Source organism: Mus caroli, chromosome 9 (genome assembly GCF_900094665.2).
Source record: "Mus caroli chromosome 9, CAROLI_EIJ_v1.1, whole genome shotgun sequence".
In the NCBI taxonomy this organism is placed as follows: Eukaryota; Metazoa; Chordata; class Mammalia; order Rodentia; family Muridae; genus Mus; species Mus caroli.
This window is the reverse complement of record NC_034578.1, coordinates 41,764,158-41,773,002: the sequence shown is the minus strand read 5'-3', so window position 1 is coordinate 41,773,002 and position 8,845 is coordinate 41,764,158. Positions and strand designations below refer to the sequence as shown.

The following is an 8,845-nucleotide window of genomic DNA, read 5'->3' as shown; positions in this document are numbered from 1 at the left end:
TGAACCCAGTAATGGAGAGACTGAGGTAGGCAGATCTCTGAATTTCAGGCCAGCTTCATCTACATAGAGTTTCAGATTGGCTAGGGCGACATAGACCTTGTCTCATAAGACAAATAAACAAATAACAATAGCAATAAAAACCATGACAATTAGGCCGGGCAGTGGTGGCGCACACCTTTAATCCCAGCACTTGGGAGGCAGAGGCAGGTGGATTTCTGAGTTCAAGACCAGCCTGGTCTACAGAGTGAGTTCCAGGATAGCCAGGGCTATACAGAGAAACCCTGTCTTGGAAAAAAAAAAAAACAACAACAACAAAAACATGACGATTTATAATCCTAGCACTGGAAAGACAGAGACAAGAAGACCCCTGTGACTCCCTGGCCAGCCAGCCTAGCCTACTTGGTTAGGTCAAGACCAGTGAGAGACCTTGTCCCAGAATTTGGTCGCTATTACTTATGATTTTGTCTATCTGGTGTTCTGTTTTTGTTTTTGTTTTTTGTTTTTGTTGTTTTGTTTTTTTGAGACAGGGTTTCTCTGTATAGCCCTGGAACTCACTCTGTAAACCAGGCTGACCTCAAACTCAGAAATCTGCCTGCCTCTGCCTTCCAAGTGCTGGGATTAAAGGCATGCGACACCACCGCCCAACTGTTTGTCTGTATTGTACTGTTTTGTACCAAAAAGATAAGTAGTGGGTATGTTTTTTTCAATTGTCTACTCCTGAATTTGTAAATTAAGTTATTTTGAGCTGACACATAAAAACGATAGGTATTTATAGAGTGCCATGTGATAGTTAAATATATGTATACACTATGCAGAGGTAGTAACTTTTTTATTTTATGTGTTTAGGCATTTTGCCTGCATGCATGTCTATGCATCACATGCATGGTTGGTACCAGCAGAGGCCAGCAGAGGGTCGAGGATCTCCTCGAACTAAAGCTCTGGACGGTTGTGAGCTTCCATGTGGGTGCAGGGGATCAAACTTCAATTCTCTGGAAAACAAGGGCTTTTAGCCATGGAGCCCACTTTCCAGCCAGACATACATTTTTTGTTTGTTGGTTGTTTTTTCGAGACAGGCTTTCTCTGTGTACCAGTCCTGCCTGACCTGGAATTTATTCTCTAGAGCTGGCCTCAAACTCACAGAGATCCACCTGTCTCTGCCTCCTGAGTACTAGAATTCAAGGCATGTGCCACTACACCCGGCTGAATGTTTTTAAAGTGGGCATTATACTATATATTCCAGAACATGTCAAGGGGCTGGGAATGTAGCCCTTTGAGCATGTGGGGACAATTGTGTTGTCCCTTGGTACTATGTTTAGTTAAGCAACGAAACCATGCCAAAGTACCTTTACCCAAGTGCTCTTGAGAACGATGGCTTTTGGAAACCCTTTCAGGCTGAAAAGGAAACAACCAAATCCTCCTTCAGTGGTCTTTTTTTAAATGACAAACTTCTAGTCACTCAATACTGACAGTGTTCCTTATGGACTACATCTTAGAACTCTAGAACTGGCAGCTTCTAATGCCTCTAAGAATGTCTGTCAATCAACAGGTTGTCCACCTAGCTAAGGGACAGCTCCCTGGAATTAAGACAGCAGAACCTAAGTTATAATTAACTTAGACTTCCTTCTCCTCTTGTACCTTGGCCATGACCTTAATCCTCACCTAGATTTTCCATCCCATCTACAGATAAAAATTTGTTCTGAATTAGATCAACTGAACTGCGGTCCCGGTAGCCTTAGAAAATTGGCTGGGTGGCTACAGGGAATCTTAGACCATACATTTAGACTTATTCATGACTTAACATAAACAGACAGACATCTTGTCTAGGGATAATGTTGTAGGGTAGCCCACGACTGCCTAAAACTCCAGCTCCAGGGGCATGTGATGACTCTGGCCTGTGTGACCACCCACTCTCATATTCACACACAGACACAGACACATCCACAATTAAATAAATATTTCAAAAGAAAACAAGTTGTGACTGAGGAGATCAGATAGGGTAGGGCATTAGACAAGTAGCAGTGGGCCACACTAACTGTCATTTAAATCTGACTTTGAATCCATCCAGCTGGAAACTGATCATTTCCAACGCCATTCACATTGTTTTTTTTATCCTCCATGCTCATCTTATTCCCCGCCCCTTTTAAACTCATATTAAAAACAAAGCAAACATTACTTGGTAAAGATATGTGAGCTTTGTTCAAGGTAATTTCTTGCACACGGAATGTTTCCAGTTCCTGGAACCACAGCAACGACACTACAAAGGAAGAATGGGCAGGGAAGATAGAGATATGAATGGCTTTGGAAGTGAGAAGTTTCCGGCTGAGTGGATTTAAAGTCAGATTTAAACGACGGTCAGCAGTCAGGAGCCCACTGCTACTCACTGAGAGCCCTCGAAGCCCTAGCCTATGAGATCTCCTCAGTCCCCACAGCTTAAAAAAAAATTACCTAAGTGTGTGTGTGTGTGTGTGGTGTATGTTGGTAGGTGTGTGTAGTATGGACACAAAGACCAGAGGAGAACATCGGCTGTCCTGCTTTCTCACTCTCCAGCTTATTCTCTTGAGATAGGGTCTCTCACTGAATCCGGAGCGAGGCTAGTAGCCAGCAAATTCTAGTGGTCCAGGTGTTCCAGCCCCCTATTGGGCTGGATTTTCAGGCCTATATGTAGCTATACCCAGCTTTCAGTGCTGGGGACTCTAACCCTGATCTCCATGCTTGTTCAGCGAATGCTCTCCCCCCCCCCCAGCCATCTACACAGACCCTTTGTAAGGATTTTTAAATTTTATTTATTGTTGTTGGGAGTGGGGTACACATATACCCTGATGTGGGGCGGGGCAGAGGACAGCTTTCAGATGTTGATTCTCTGCTTGTACCATGCATTCTGGGGCTAAGACTCACTAGTTTATTTAGTGCTGCATGGCAATGCCTTTACCACTGAGACATCTTGTCGGCCTCTGTTCTGAGTTCTGTAAGATTACCTAGCATGGTATGAGATGCATGCCTGTAATCCTAGTACTTGGGGCTATGGCAGGAGGATTGCTATGAGTTCAAGTTAGGTTTGGGCTACAGAATGAGTTCTAAGCCAGCCAGGAAAAGCTGAGATTCTGTGTCAAAGAACCAAAATAAATTTAAAAAAATAAAGGAAAAGTATGTTCCCTGGAAGGTTGCCAGGTTGCTTTCCATCTGCCAGGAATTGAACCTAGGGCCTTATGCTCTCTTATCAAGTGCTCTGTTACTGAGCTATGTCTCCCAGTGACAGCTGAACAATGTCTAAAACGGTGCAGCCCCGAGTCCAGGCATCTATTACACTGGGGTGGAGGTTCAGCAGTGGTTAGATGCTACAAAGCAGGCAACAATGCCTTAACTGTGTTATTAGACTCAGGGGCTTCTTCCATCTTTATAAAAGGTGGAAGAACTTCTTTCCTTTTATATGACACAGCTCCGTGTTTCCTATTTCTACGGGGCTTAAAGCCCAGTGGAAGAGATAGCAAAATAAGCAATCACAAGCCATACACAGTGCATGCTACGTCGAGGAGATCAACAACAGGAGTCTGCATTGCATGTGAGGGATGAACACCCAGGAGAGGCTGAGGAAGGCTGAGGTGTAGAAGCTAGAAGTCAGTCAAGGGGATACTAAGGGGTAATGAACGTATTAGACAGCAGGGATGGGCACTGAAGCAGGGTCAGATGGGAGAATCTGAACAGCAAGGCAGGGAGGACCACAGGGATGGATGTGTCATGGAGACAAAGGGCAAAAGAGACTTACATTAAATGATGAAGCATTTTAAAGATGCTAAGGAGAGTAAAGTGTTTGAAAGAGGCAAGAACTGCGGCCAGATTTCCATCTTCGGAAGCTCGATATCAGAGCAATTCTGAGCAACACTGTGGAGGGTGATGGTAGTGCAGGGCGGGGTGCCTAGGAGAGGAACAGCAGAGACAAATTAGAGCAAAGAAGCATTCAGTTTAGGGACAAACTGGAGAAGGTGCTCCACAAAGTACTGGGTAGGTGTGTCTGAAACTCAGAATGGCGTTTAGTGCTAGTATGTCATCTGGGGGAGTGGGTGGGACTGCTTGGGAAGAAATGCAAAGCCAAGTGAGTCCAGGGTTTGTTTATTGCTGTATCCCCAGCACCTGAAGCCTCCCTGGCAGTAGGAAGCATTTGGGGTTTGAATAAATGACTAAGATAATGAAAATAGAGGCAGTCTAAGAACATGGCTCTGAGAAACCACCATTTAGAGATGCAAAGAGGCTAGTGCAAGGGTTTCAGATCCAAGGAAGTGAAGGCTGAGTTCAATCCCCAGGACCCATATGGTGGAATCAATTCCCACAGGGTTGTCCTCTAACCAATATGCGCACGTGCACACACAACAATAAAAATGTAATTAAAAATAAAGAGAAGGAAATCACTGTTGTTTGAGCTGGCCATGGTAGACTACATTATAATCTTGGGAAGCTGAGACAAAATGACTGTAAATCCAAGGACATTCTTGGCTACATAGCAAGTACCAGGTCAGCCAAGGCTCTGAGGCCCCATCTCTAAAGACCCAGGTAAATACAATAATACAATAGAAAAGAAAACCCTGGTGTCTGGTGGTCATAGTCTCAGCAGAGGTGGCAGTGGCTATGGCTGGGAAGTATTTGGAAGGCTGTGACAGAGCAGAGGCTGTGAATTACAGCCCACTGTTTCCAGGAACTTGATCGTATCTTCATCTTTCCTCTTTGTTTTTGTTTCCTGTTTATTTTTTATTTTTTTGATTTTGAGATAGAGTCTTGCTCTGTATCTCAAGCTGGCTTTGAACTCATTATGTAACCTATCCTGGTCTCAAATTCCTGATCCTCCTTTCCAGCGCTGGATGACAGATGTGTTATCATCATGTCTGGTCCTCGCTTTTTCTTCAGTTTTTCTCCTCAAGTTTGGAGTTAGGCTTAACTCTCTTGTCTTTAAGTTTCTATTCAAAAAATGTTCTCTTCATTCTCATACTAATGTTCTGTCTTTTCTCTGTTAGTAAATGATAGTGTATAAAGATATCATAAGCCAGGCGAGGTGACACACGCCTTTAATCCCAGCACTCAGGAGGCAGAGGCAGGTGAGTTTCTGAGTTTGAGGCCAGCCTGGTCTACAAAGTGAGTTCCAGGACAGCCAGGGCTACACAGAGAAACCCTCTCTCTCTCTCTCTCTCTCTCTCTCTCTCACACACACACACACACACACCGATGTCAATTTATTTGCTTTTTAAAGATGCCTGAGCCTTTGTATTTATTTTATGTATAGGAGTTTTGCCTGCATGTACCGAGATGAACCATATAGATGCCTGGTGCCCACGAAGGCCAGAAGAGAGACCCAGATCCTCTGCAAGAGCAGCAAGTTTTCTTAACCAATGAGCCATCCCTCCAGCTCACTTACTCATTCTGTTATCTGTTCATCTCTGGTTCTACTCTTCCTCTCACTCCCTATATTTAATACTTCAGCAAGACTCACTCTAACTTCAAGGGCCTCCTGAATCCGGAGCTAGTGAGATAGCTCAGAGGTAAAGGCGCTTGGTGCGTTTTGCCTGATGACCTGGGATCTAAACCCTCGGACTCATATGGTGGCAACAAAAGGACTGAGTCCTCTAAGTTCTCATCTGACCTCCTCAAGCACGTGGTATGGCATGAACATACATGGATAAATAAATACATTAATTTTAAATTAATAAAACAGGGATGGCTGGTGAGATGGCTCAGTGGGTAAGAGCACCCAACTGCTCTTCCAAAGGTCCGGAGTTCAAATCCCAGCAACCACATGGTGGCTCACAACCATCCGTAACAAGATCTGACTCCCTCTTCTGGTGTGTCTGAAGACAGCTATAGTGTACTTACATATAATAAATAAATAAATCTTTAAAAAAAAAAACAGGGATGGAGAACTATTTTTGTGTTTTTGTTTTTGCTGTGTGGTTTTTTGTATTGAAGTCTTTTGTGTTCCTGAAGATGTCGGGAGTCATATCCAGCATCTGACACATGTTAGGCAAATACTTTACCACTAAGCCACACCCACCCACTTTCTTGATTCTTTTGTTTTTAGATTTTGCGTGTTGCATGTGTGCCTATTTGTTTGTATGTGTCTGCACAGACACCTGGAATCCAGAGGACAATCAGGTGCACTTCCTTAGGTAGCTAGAATCAAGTAGGCAGCTTGGCTCTAGAGATTGAACTCAGGTCCTTGAAGCTTATGTGACAAGCACTTTACCTGCGCTTCCATTTTTGTTTGTTTGTTTTGTTGTTGTTGTTGTTGTTGTTTTTGGAGTGTTTTTGGAGACAGGACCTTATTATATAACCTCGGGTCATCTGAAACTGAATATGCAGAGCAGTGTTGTGTAACAGTTTTCTTTGAGATTGAAACATTCCATCCTACAGGGAAGCTCTTTAAATAGGTAAACAACCTAAAGTAGTTTCAGGAAGTCCCTGAAACTGACCAGATTCACTAGGTCTGGTCCTGCCAGAGTAAGCTATAAAAGTTGAAGAGTCTGACATGAAGCTGAGCTTCAAAGAAGTCTCTCAGATAAACTGAGCTGCAAAGAAGGCTCTGAGGCCAGATCAACTACCCAGAAGAAGCAGCGACCAGCTGAGCTGCCTGGAAGAGGTGAAGACCAAAAGAGGCACCTAGAAAGAACACCCTCTAAACTGTTGAGCTGCCTGTAGGCTGTGGGTGTGCTCCAGGCTCCCAGATTTTGCTAGCTGTCACCCATGCTGCAGCAGGCTTGGGTGATGCAGCTGTCTGTTGAGGTTTGGTCTTTTGCTATGTATTGTAATACTAAATACTGGCCCCTATGGCCTGGTTGCCCTCAGTGATGAAAGAATCTGCCCATACACAAGTAATGCTATGTAATCTTGTCCCCTAAGTTATTCTTGATTGGTGAATACAGATGCCTACAGCCTACAGCTGGCAAAAGAGAGATAGGTGTGGTTTGGGTTCTGGGCTTGGGATCAGAGGAGGGACCATGAGGGAGCGGGAAGAAGGTGATAGAGGAGAGATGCCATGGGGTAGGTGAGCTATGAAAACTTGGCTGGCCAATTGGAGTTAAGAGCACCCCAGATGGAACATATCAAGTTATAACTCGGGATTATTGATAGGGAAGGAGACATAATAGCACAGTGGGTAGATATCTGCACAATGTTAGTGCTGATTAAGACTTATTATAAATATAAAAGTTGTGTGTCTTTTATCTGGGAACCGAATGATCAAAGGTGGGGTAGAACCCCTCCTATCTGAGATTAAATATTAAATACAACAGATTGGTGCCCATTTATTTTCCTATAAGTAATCCAAATAAAACTCATTGATTGACAAGTTGACTTTTGTGGTATATATCTACACTTAGGTCTGTTGTGGGCTACCTATCTGGCGTGAGAGGATGTGAGTCTCCCCAGGAGAAGTTCTGTCACATAACAGTCAGGCTGGTCTCTAAATTAAGGCTCTCCTTGTACCTCTACTTACTAAGTTCTGAGTTCACTGGTGTGTGCCACCAGGCCCAGTTTATCTCAGTGCTGAGGACTGAGCCCAGGGCTTCACTGTGCTAGGGAAGCACCTGGCCAACAGAAGGTTTCTCTAGCCCCTCTTTTGCCTGTTCTTGACAGCAGCCAGAATGATCCTTCAAATGCTGAGTCATAGCTGATCAACCTTCTCCTCAAAACTACACACCCTGGGCCTTGTACACGTGCTGGTTTGTGTTGGAATCCTCTTCTCTTTTTATTAAAGATTTATTTACTTTTTATTTATTTAAATTTATTTATTTATTTATTTATTTATTTATTTATTTATTTATTGGGTTTTCGAGACAGGGTTTCTCTATATAGCCCTGGCTGTCCTGGAACTCACTTTGTAGACCCGGATGGCCTCGAACTCAGAAACCCGCCTGCCTCTGCCTCCCGAGTGCTGGGATTAAAGGCGTGCACCACCACACCCGGCTTACTTTTTATTTATATGAGTACACTGCAGCTGTCTTCAGATACACACTAGAAGAGTGCATCAGATCCCGTTACATATGGTTGTGAGCCACCATGTGGTTGTTAGGAATAGAACTCAGGGCCTCTGGAAGAGCAGTCAGTGCTCTTAACCGCTGAGCCATCTCTGCAGTCTGGAATCCTCTTCTCTTAAAGCATCACTTGACTCAACTCTTCCTTTGCCCAAAGCCTGGCTATCCTTTCCAATGACTGTGGCACCTTGGCTTCTGCCAGCTCTCTAGTGTCTTTATCTCACCAACATAGCCCTCCTCTATAGCTGCTGACCTGTCTAGTTATTGCTTGCTTCCCTCCACTAGTCTGTGAACACTGGGAAGCAGACCTTCCAAGAACACCTCGCCTGGAGGAGCAGAGATAAAGATAACCAAGAAGCTATTCCTGCCCTTGAGGAACCCACTCTGGTGAGTCATGCGACCTAACAAGTAATTAGAATGGAAAGGCTTAAAGCATTTGGAAGCCAGAGGCCGAGACTCTAGGGAAAGGGGCTGTTTGAGATGACAGTTACTGATCTCTGCAGCCTGGGTAGTAGTTAAAGCCATGAGATCATCAGAAGAGAATGTAAGAAATGACAGGCACTCAGAGCCACCTGTGTCTAAGAGTGAAGGACAGAGAAATGGGCCCGGGTAGAACTATCTAGAAGATGGAGAAGAGACAGCTGAGCACAGCCACCCCTGACCAAGCGGCTAGATGGCCTTTTGGGAGCTGACTTTTTTATTTGTTCCAAGACTGGGTCTTGTAGCCCACCCAGGCTGGCCTAGAATTTGATGTTTCCTTGGCTGTCCTCAAACTTTTGGTCTTCCTGCCTCAGCATCCTGAATGCTAGGTTATAGGTGTCTGCCATCACAGT

At 44.3% G+C, this 8,845-nt stretch overlaps 1 pseudogene; it reads right to left on the bottom strand.

Annotated features, from left to right (window-relative positions):
• Positions 1 to 3,316: 3,316 nt before the first annotated feature.
• LOC115032072 lies at positions 3,317 to 3,434 on the bottom strand (annotated as a pseudogene).
• Positions 3,435 to 8,845: the final 5,411 nt, after the last annotated feature.